The following is a 10,951-nucleotide window of genomic DNA, read 5'->3' on the forward strand; positions in this document are numbered from 1 at the left end:
TTGAGATATGAGGAGGTACTGTGTAGATTTAGCAGATAGGAGAGGAGAGTACAAAAGCTTCGCAAACCTGCCCATAACTAACTAACTAACTAACTTGTCAGACCAGCTTTCATTTATTTATTTATTTATTTATCATTTCCGGAGCGTGTGATTGTGTGTGATTGTGTGTGTGTGTGTGTGTTTCAAGGTTATGTAGATTAATGTATGTGATGGCGCATACGAAATCTATCAGGTGAGAAAAATACGGTTAAAGTCAATAATGGACGTTTTACTTCGTTGTTGCAAATTACTATAGCTTGAACACCAGGAGCCCTACCCGTTTTATGAGTGAGAAATGGCTAAGCTGTGAAAGGCTTTTAGTTCTCAGATATGTCTTAATTTCAAACACTGTTTTCTCAAAGAAGTCTATTTTCTGGGTCGCGTCTGCTTATCCGAGAAAAACAGCATATCTTACTCAAACTATCTGAAAAGTTTAAAGTATTCTGAAATGTGTGAGTTATGCTCTTTCTGAATAAAACATAGAAGATCGTTTCAAAATTTTCCCCATGCTTATGGTTTTCCCATGCTCCACCAATTATTTGCATTCAAAATATATTTTAAGTTGTGATTACATGCAAATCTTACTAGCATATTTCATCAATCTGTGAATCTGAAAAAGATTGACGCCTTTGCAGACGTTCAAATAAGGTACTTATACAGACACTTAAAACAGATAATATTAAACCACTCCAACGTGCCTGTTAACATACCTTGTAAGCACCTTAAGGAATGACATCAACAACACAGCTGTCTTAATGTTTATCGTCTTAAAAAAAAAATGTAGACTTTCAATGAAGAACATTAATCGTTCAGTTGATAAGTGTTTATCTACGAGCTTTTTGACATCAGCTTATCTACTAGTTAACCTAGAATCACGTCTTGATCTTAGGTCAACTACTCGCTATTTGATACTGAGTTTCCTACTAGATGTTTGGCATGACCTTCATTGTTATTTGCACATAGGTTGATGCTAGAAGACGTCAGTGTTTCTCAGCCGTTTCTTATTTTATCTATGAGCCACTTAGATTCCGATTTTACACGTATGTAACCTCATAGCCATTCGAGGTTTAAATAAATCATAATATATTTTATAACTAAATATAAAAAGAAATTGTAAAAATATTTTGTGTATTGTATAGAAGTACAACCAATCTATTGCAGGTAAATTTTAACCACAACATCTTAAATGAATCCCTAAAGGCCTTTTGGACCCCGCTTGAGTACCAATGGGTTGGGTTATGATAATCTTCTACAACTCATGCATGAAATTTTCTGCTGAATAGCTCGGAGATCGAATTCCAAGGAGTTTGTTCATTCTTCCCGGCTCGATAAAATTATAACACAACAAAATACCGATTCAAATCTATGGAATATTTCATCTTTACATACTTATTTTATTGATCTCGAAAGAACGAAGGGCAAAGTCGACCACAGCGGAATTTGAACACAGAACGTAGCGGTAGACGAAATACCTATTTCTTTACTACCCACAAGGGGCTAAACACAGAGGGGACAAACAAGGACAGACAAACGGGTTAAGTCGATTATATCGACCCCAGAGCGTAACTGGTACTTATTTAATCGACCCCGAAAGGATGAAAGGCAAAGTCGACCTCGGCGGAATTTGAACTCAGAATGTAACGGCAGACGAAATACGGCTACGCATTTCGCCCGGCGTGCTAACGTTTCTGCCAGATCGCCGCTTTTATAATAATAATAATGGTTTCTGCTAAAAGTACAAGGCCTGAAATTTGGTGGGGGTGGGGACTAGTTGATTACATCGACCCCACTGTTTCACTGATACTTTACCGACTGCGAAAGGATGAAAGGTAAAGTCGACCTCGGCGGAATTACCATGCCATAATTATTGGGTTAAAAGTCGTCGTCGTCGTAGTAGTAGTAGTAGTAGTAGCCATCGTCGTCGTTGTAGTAGTAGTAATAGTAGCCGTTGTCGTCGTCGTCGTCATAGTAGTAGTAGCCGTCGTCAGTGTCGTCGTCGTCGTAGTAGTAGTAGTAGTAGAAGTAGTAGTAGTAGTAGTAGTTGTTGCAGCAGCTGCAGTATAGGGGCCTGCACCCAATCTCTTTTAATCGCCTTTTAAGATACGAAAAAAAAACGTTGGCTGTTTTCTTTGACATGCCGGTCCCCTCACAGCACGTCGTACTTAAATAAGTATGTAAAGAAGTCACCGTAATGGTTCGGAAAAATTTGGATCTTGCAATACGGACAATTTTCCTGGATCCATAAGGTAAGTCGGTAGTCCTGGACGTGACAAACAGCGAAGGATATACTTTCAAGCTAGTTGCCGTCTATGCCCCGGCAGGGGCAGGACAGCCAGATTTCTTCAGAAGTCTGCAAACTTTCCCGGGAACGTCTAAATTCTTAGTGTTAGTGGACGATTGGAGTAAAGTTTGAGATATGAGGAGGTACTGTGTAGATTTAGCAGATAGGAGAGGAGAGTACAAAAGCTTCGCAAACCTGCCCAAACAATTCTAACTGTCTGAGACAGGTATCGACTGAATTTCCCGGATGTGCCGGTGTGGGCCTAATCAAACCGCATCGGGTCATCCAAATCGTATCTAGATAGGTTATTCTGTTGAGTAGCCGATAAGGATAGCATAAGTTGTCCACTGTTTAAAGTAGTCGACTACACAGACTACAAAATCGTGATTTGTACAGTCGACTTAGACGGGCTTCATAGATATGAACCCGGTTACTGAAAGCTGAACGCGTGGTTGCCGTCACGTAAAGAATTTGGAGACCGAATTAGTGAGCTAGTTAAGTGGGCATCGACAGGGGTAATCATCAAAAATTAATGGTGCTTCACCCTGAAAAAGATGATTAGAATAGAATCGATAAAGTTTAGCAATGGACTAGCAGTAAAAAGAAACAGAGTTAGTAGTTGAGCTCGTCAAGAAGTTAGACGAGGCTTTTAGAAAAGGCATCGCGACCGACGTATTGGCTGCGAGATTGGCATTCGATCAATTCTTCAACGTGAAACACGAAGGTTGCGTTGTCAGAGCCAAGGCACGAGGACTTAGACATGAAGGTAAAGTTCATTTCAAAATATATATATTTTGAAATGAACTTTACCTTCCACATTAAAATACTTTGTTGTGTTACTTGGGTTTTCCCCATAAGTTTTTTTAAAGTAAAAATTTATCAAAAATTGATTTTATCTTCCGTGCAAACATTAGCTCTGCAGGCGATTTGCCTGAACAGTTGTTCAGGTTAAGTGTTACCCTATAAATCCTTAAGAACTGAGTTAGTGCTGCATCATTGCCTAATTCATTTCCTGATTTTTTTAGTGCTCGCTTAAATGTGCCTATGAATCTTTCTGCTTCCCCGTTTTATCTCGATTGGTATAGCAGAATAGAGCTCTCAATTCATGCATATTTGGTATATAATTTTGATAATAATTCACTAGACCTACAAAAACTTGTAAGATCGTTATATTAATCGGAGGAGGTATATTTTTAATTGCATCTGCTCTCGACGGGTCAAATCGGCTTCCATTTCTGACTATAATTTATCCTAAATACTTAATTTTAGGTAAGAAAAGTTCGCATTTCTCCTCAATCAGTGTAAAACCGTAATCTCTTATTTTTTCAAAAATACATTTTACATTCTCAATATGCAGATCGTGAAATTCACTTTTAATTAATATATCTTCCAGGTATGGAATTGCGAATCCACACAGTTCGCTATAACATTGCATCCATAACCTGTTGAAAACTTACAGGTGCGGCCTTTAGACTAAATGGTAATATGTTATTTTTGTATAGTCTTTTATGCGTATTCACTGTTGGGTATTTTGAGCATTCCTCGTCTACTCTAATTTGTAGGTACGGATCGGAGAGATCCAGTTTCGAAAGTATCTTGACCCTGTTTAACTTCGTAAAAATATCATCCGGAGTAGGTAGCCGATAGTGACACATTTTCAGACATTCATGCAAGCCAGTGGAAAAATCGCTACTCACTCTGATTTTGTTATTCTTTTTTCGAATACACACCGTTGGAGCTGCCCATTAAGCAGATTCCACTTTTTGGATGACTCTAATTTTCTCTAATCTGTCTAAGTCTTCATCGAAATTTTTTATCACAGCGAAAGCTACCGTTCATTTTGGTTTGAACATTGGTATTGCGTTTTCCTTAATTTGGAAATATGCCTAAGTCTCATTTCACAAGCCTAATTTAACCGACAACACTTCAGGAAAAGCATCTTAAAATTGTTACTGACCAACGTAAGCTTCGAATCAACTCGTCGCCACTTTAGTGTCGTGCACTAAGACAGTGTGATATATAGTACCGCGGAACGAAGTATACACCAGCAGTCTACACTTGATGTATTCCCAAATACTCTGACAACAACTGTAACCAATCCAAAACAACTCTCAACGAGCAATAACAACTTCTCAACTATTTCTTGCGACTCCACGAACTCACGAATGACACCTTTCGACTTCCTGTGATTTCTCATCTCTCTCTCTCATTCAAACACACTGCAACTTATAACGAGTTCAGCTAGTCCATTCTCACAGGGGGTATCATGATTCTCGCCATAACAGTTTTGGTCGACAAAAAGTACAAAAATGGAAACACAGCCAATTTTTTTCGGGAAAGATCTCTTAGAGGATCTTTGAAAAATCTACTGCTCCATTTTCGATAACATTGTCCGAAATAAAAACAACACCTTCGAAAATATAAACATTGAATACTCTTTCGTGAGCAAGATGGAAAGTGATAACACAATAACTAGCAACAGAAGCAGTAGCAACAAGAATATAAAAGTTTTAATACAAATACATGCAATTTTCATACAAAGGTCAAAAGTATCGAAAGACCGCTTCGTGAATGTGTCGTAAGAAAGCCTCTTAGCTTAAGAAATCTGACACGTCAGATTTTAAAGTATTATTTGGTATTCTCCGCCTACTACCCACAAATAGAAGGGGAGGTGAGCACCCACTAGGTTCAAAGTTTAATAGATCAAATTACTATTAAATCATGGAAGCACTCCGTCGGTTATGACGACGAGGGTTCCGGTTGATCCGATCAACGGAACAGCCTGCTCGTGAAATAAACGTGTAAGTGGCTGAGCACTCCACAGACACGCGTACCCTTAACGTAGTTCTCGGGGATATTCAGCGTGACACAGGGAGTGACAAGGCCGGCCCTTTGAAATACAGGTACAACAGAAACAGAATGAGAGAAAGTTGTGGTGAAAGAGTACAGCAGGGATCACCACCATCCCCTGCCGGAGCCTCGTGGAGCTTTAGGTGTTTTCGCTCAATAAACACTCACAACGCCCGGTCTGGGAATCGAAACCGCGATCCTATGACCGCGAGTCCGCTGCCCTAACCACTGGGCCATTGCGCCTCCACTATTAAATCAACAAACTGCAGCAGCAGATTCAGCGATATTACTGCACAAGGGCATAACTCAAATTACGAACTCTCCACAGTGAATTGTAATATGCCAATACCAAGAATAGTAATTTGAAGCAGTAATAAGACTACGAATAAGACCACAACTTACTCCACCACTACCACCACAACAATGAATAAAATTGATAAGTTTGGGGAAAGTGCGGGTGGATGCACCGTCTCAAAGAGGTGTTGGCAGCAAGAAAACAGAAAACAATTATGTATAAATGTATTTTTGTAAGTACAAAGCAGCCGGAGATGGCTTTGTAGCAGAGGTGTAAGGGGCTCTGAAAGATAGAATGCCCGATAGTCAGCATGTTTCGAGGGCAAAACAGTTTGCGGGCATGGGGAGACAGACCACTTGAGAGCTTTCTGCCCTAAACAGAAGACGGGGGCCCATGAAATTCTCTTACTGCCAACACCAGATCCCTAAAAACCTCAGCAACCACACCAGCAAGAACAGCTACAAAATCAGCCCCTATCCCGGCAACAACTGCATCATCAACAGCAGGAACAGCAAAATCAGTAAATGCTGGAAGATGACTAACACCAGCAACAACAGCAACCTCAGCCACATCAGCAACACCATCAACACCACCAACAACAACACCAGTAGCAGATCTACTACCACCGCTTCCTTCAACAGCAGAAGGAATAAGAGAAACGGACACACATAGCATCCAGGCTTCTCTCAACGAAGCTCTCCACTAACTTCCTCCATCCGTCTGCTCCAAGCCCAAATATTTTCATTGTCTCAGACCCCGAGTCTACAGACATGGATTCATCTGCAACATACCGTGAAAACGAGGGGGGAACCCTCAAAATCCAAAAGACCAAAAAAGGAATCACAGTAAAACATCATGCCCTATAATCAGCATACACGCCAAAAACCGTAGAAAACATTCACAACCGCCACAGCCACATCTACATCATCACCAACCCCTCTAGCACTGCAATCACAAAGTGCTCCACCAACACTACACCAGCTACAACAACTGGCCGAAATAAAGCACTCCCAACAGCAACAACCAAACACTCAAGCACTAAGCTTCGTGTTAGTGAGAAGGACCAACAAACAATTGATAGCCCTCATAGCATCTCGGCACCTGGCGATGCAGGTCTATGACGAAAGGACCGGTTAAATTGCTCGGGGTCTGCTTTGGTCTGGATTTCCAAGTTCACAAGAACTGGTGGGATGTGAGGAGCAGGGTGGCCAGTCTCACCTAGAAATTGACAGAGAGGTGGAGAATGCGTGCATCGCTTCCGTTATCTACTACTGCCTGACTGTCGCCCCATTGCTCTGCTTAGTGGTTTATTAAGCTGGAGCGCTTGCTTTTGCATTTTCTTTAGAAAGGACGGATTCTGCTCGTCAGACGGTCCAGCTGCTGTCAACAGCCGTTGAGTGGAGAACTGGCCATGCTGTGGCTAATGATGCGCAGAAATTTGCTGAAGCTGTAAGATCTCCAGCGTTTTCTTAACGGTGAGCAAATGTGGTCGCCGTTTGTCAGACGATATTTTCCGCAGACGATATTTTTCGCAGCTTGTCTCATTGACAGAGCTGTGGGATCAAGCGTAGAACGAGAAAGAGCGCTTGATTCCAGCAGTGGAGGCGCAATGGCCCAATGGTTAGGGTAGCGGACTTGCGGTCGGAGGATCGCGGTTTCGATTCCCAGACCGGGCGTTGTGTGTGTTTATTGAGCGAAAACACCTAAAATCTCTACGAGGCTCCGGCAGGGGGTGGTGGCGACCCCTGTTGTACTCTTTTGTTCCAACTTTCTCTCACTCTTTCTTCTTGTTTCTTGTCCCCGACTTCCTACGCAACCGCTGAGCTTGGATGCGCATTCAGCCATCCGTCGATGCTCTCGGTGTCGGGGGGTTGACCTGCTTTCTCTTCTGCGGGTCTTACGAATAGCAAAGGACCACGTTTCGGACTTCTCCCTTCTTGCGAGCTCTGGGACGAAGACCGTTCGCTCAACAGCAACAACAACAGCAGTGTCAGCAAGCGCTCACAGCCTTCTGCCAATCTGGCAATGCTGTTGGCGGAAGTTCGACAAAAGAATTCTATAGGGGAATAACGGCTGGCAAGCGCGACGACATACTCGGGGAAACTCTGGGCGTCTTGAGGGATCAATGAGCTGAACTTTTCCGGAGGACTTTCTCTTTATTTTCCCCTTCAGCTAACTTTTTAACCACCTAATAACTAATACTTCCCCACTCTATCGTACCCACTTTTTCCCTCACCTTCTTTCCCTTTCCTTCTTTTCTCTCACCATCTTTTTCTTTCGCCCTACGCCTCTCCCTTCAGCTAACCACGTCACACATTTATCCTCAGTGTAATTATAATATATATTTCTTTACGGCCCACAAAGGGCTAAACATAGAGGGGACAAACAAGGACAGACAAAGGGATTAAGTCGATTACATCGACCCCAGTGCGTAACTGGTACTTTATTTATCGACCCCGAAAGGATGAAAGGCAAAGTCGACCTCTGCGGAATTTGAACTCAGAACGTAACAGCGGACGAAATACGGCTACGCATTTCGCCCGGCGTGCTAACGTTTCTGCCAGCTCACCGCCTTCAAATGTAATTATAATATATATCTTACTCTGCCCCTTCCTCTCTTATTTCTTCTCTCGACTCTTTCTCCCACTCATCCATCTCTCCCTCTCCCTTTTACTCCACCTCTCACTCACTTGACCCCCTTCTCACCAACTAACGGACGAACGAACAAGCAGAATTATATATAGAATAGCATACCCATATCGGCAAAAATGCCGACAATTTTATTAATGATAGAAAGTGGCTCATCAACACATTAATAATTATCAGCAATCTAGTAAATATATGTACATACACAAAATTGAAGCACTTGAGGAATAAGACGTAACGTCTCGGTTGTAACGTTACCCACATAATATATGTTTGTTTACGCACCATCACACGTACAAACGCGCGCGCGCGCGCACACACACACACACACACACGCACATGCACAAATACACACACACACATATTTCGTTTGCAAGATTCTTTATGTGAAGACGTGTGTTGAAGCATATTTTATTGTGTCTGGGGAGAGTCATTCTCTTTTAGTGCCTTATTATTTAACACACTCAACGGTTCAATTTCCATTCATTTACTTAATTTATTTTCTAAAATTTTCGTTGCGTCTTGCGACCTTTTCAATAATAATGCATAAAATATCTTCACGGGGAGAAAAATATTGAAAACATCAATACAATATGCGTAGGAGTGGCTGTGTGGTAAGTAGCTTGCTTACCAACCACATGGTTCCGGGTTCAGTCCCACTGCGTGGCACCTTGGCCAAGTGTCTTCTACTATAGCCTCGGGCCGACCAAAGCCTTGTGAGTGGATTTGGTAGACGGAAACTGAAAGAAGCCCGTCGTATATATGTATATATATATATATATATATATATATATGTGTGTGTGTGTATATATGTTTGTGCGTCTGTGTTTGTCCCCCAACATCGTTTGACAACCGAGGCTGGTGTATTTACGTCACCGTAACTTAGCGGTTCGGCAAAAGAGACCGATAGAATAAGTACTAGGCTTACAAAGAGTAAGTCCCGGGGTCGGTTTGCTCGACTAAAGGCGGTGCTCCAGCATGGCCACAGTCAATGACTGAAACAAGTAAAAGAATAAATAAAATAGTACATGAATGACAAACAAACGAGGAAGGTGGTTATAACATATGCTAGAAACAACAGTCAAATTTCTCTTAAATCACACCTTAAAGTCTGAAAATTTAATTTTGCTGTTATTTGAAATCAGTAGGAGTTATTCGGGATATTTTCCTTTTGATGGACGGAATTCAACACAATTTCTAGTTAACTAAACAATTTGAAACTTCGTATACTGGTAGAATGTGTCAAAAGAAAACATTATTTTCACTTGGCTTTTTTGAGAAAATTGTAATTTGTAAGTTTAACGTAGTTTAATTCTTCGAATTTTAACCAATGAATTGCCAGCATTTGAGCTCAAATCATTTGCTGCGTTATCGATATTGATAAGCAAACGAGGAGACGCACGCCGCACACACACACACACACACACATATATTCAGATACATACACACGTACACTTGCACACACACACACACACTCTCTCTCTCAAACACATGCATATACATTTGCACAAGCACATAGTAATTAATATATAAGCGTACACACACATACAAACGGAGATATACATACACACACATACGCACACAAGCATACATACACGTTCGTCATATACACATATACGCACACAAGCATACATACACGTTCGTGAGTTCGCACTGGTGTCGATAGAATCGACTTAATACTTTTGTATCTGTAACGAAAACGTGTGAATATCTTCTCTGGACCTTTTGGGGGTTCGAGAAGCAATCACTTTCCGTTGCTTTAATAATCCAGATCCTCTACCAGTCAGAAACAAACAAGACGCAAACGTAAATAATATATATCTACTTTATTCTCTTATGTGGTAACAGGTAATTGGTGTATCTGGCATCCCTTTGGTATAGATGTGTCTCAGCTGAACCTTATCGCTGTAAAATAAGAAAGTGTTCAAATACAAAACGACACTTGTCAAAGATGGCGTCCGGAGAAAGGAAGATGATGTAGTCTGCAACAATTTGGTTAAAAGCTTTCGGTAAAGGCTGCTGCTAGAATCAAATTCGGACAGAGAGAATATACGTGTTGTACCTTCGATAGCCATGTCTCAAGTTACTGACTGCTGCTGGACGCTAGTGGTCAACGTCCTACGATCCCCTGCCTCGGCTAACTGCCACGTAGGCAAAAGGGTCCTTCTTCCGGTGCTTCGCGCATGCGCGAGGGGGCCCTTCCTCTCTCTGCCTTGGTGAAGGCACAAACTCCGCACGCGCGAAACAGGAATGGACGGTGCGCGCGCGCGCCGCTGTATAGCGTCACTACATATCTCATGCTTTGTCCCCTCTGTGTTTTGCCCCTTGCCGGAACAAATTTACACAAAAGGTAAATAAACCAGTAATGGGGAGGGGGGGTCAATGTTTCATCGTTTCGGGGTCGATAAATTAAGTACCAATTACGCACTGGTGTCGAGTATTTTTTTCCCAATTTATATCACAGCCTCCGACAAGCTGGGGCATCCTTTTATGAATAAATATTTCGCTAATTTTTACAATACGACCCACACTCCACGCGCACCCTCATATCCCACTCTAGACCGATTTGGGCATATTATTGTTTTGTTTTTGTTGTTTTTGGTACGCAAAACCATGGGAGAATCTTTTTCGGTAAAAAAAAAATTAAGAAAATATAAAAAAAATATCGTTAATATTTTTATTGGGCGACGAAATTCATCGATTTAAGAGATATGGCTGTTATTTCTAGCACATGCCTCGTTTGTTTATCAATATCGATGAGCGAGACAGACAGAATAGAGAAGGATGAATAACACCTGTGTGTGTGTGTGTGTGTGTGTGTGTGTGTGTGCGCGCGCCCG

Source organism: Octopus sinensis, linkage group LG3, assembly GCF_006345805.1.
Source record: "Octopus sinensis linkage group LG3, ASM634580v1, whole genome shotgun sequence".
Lineage (NCBI taxonomy): Eukaryota > Metazoa > Mollusca > Cephalopoda > Octopoda > Octopodidae > Octopus > Octopus sinensis.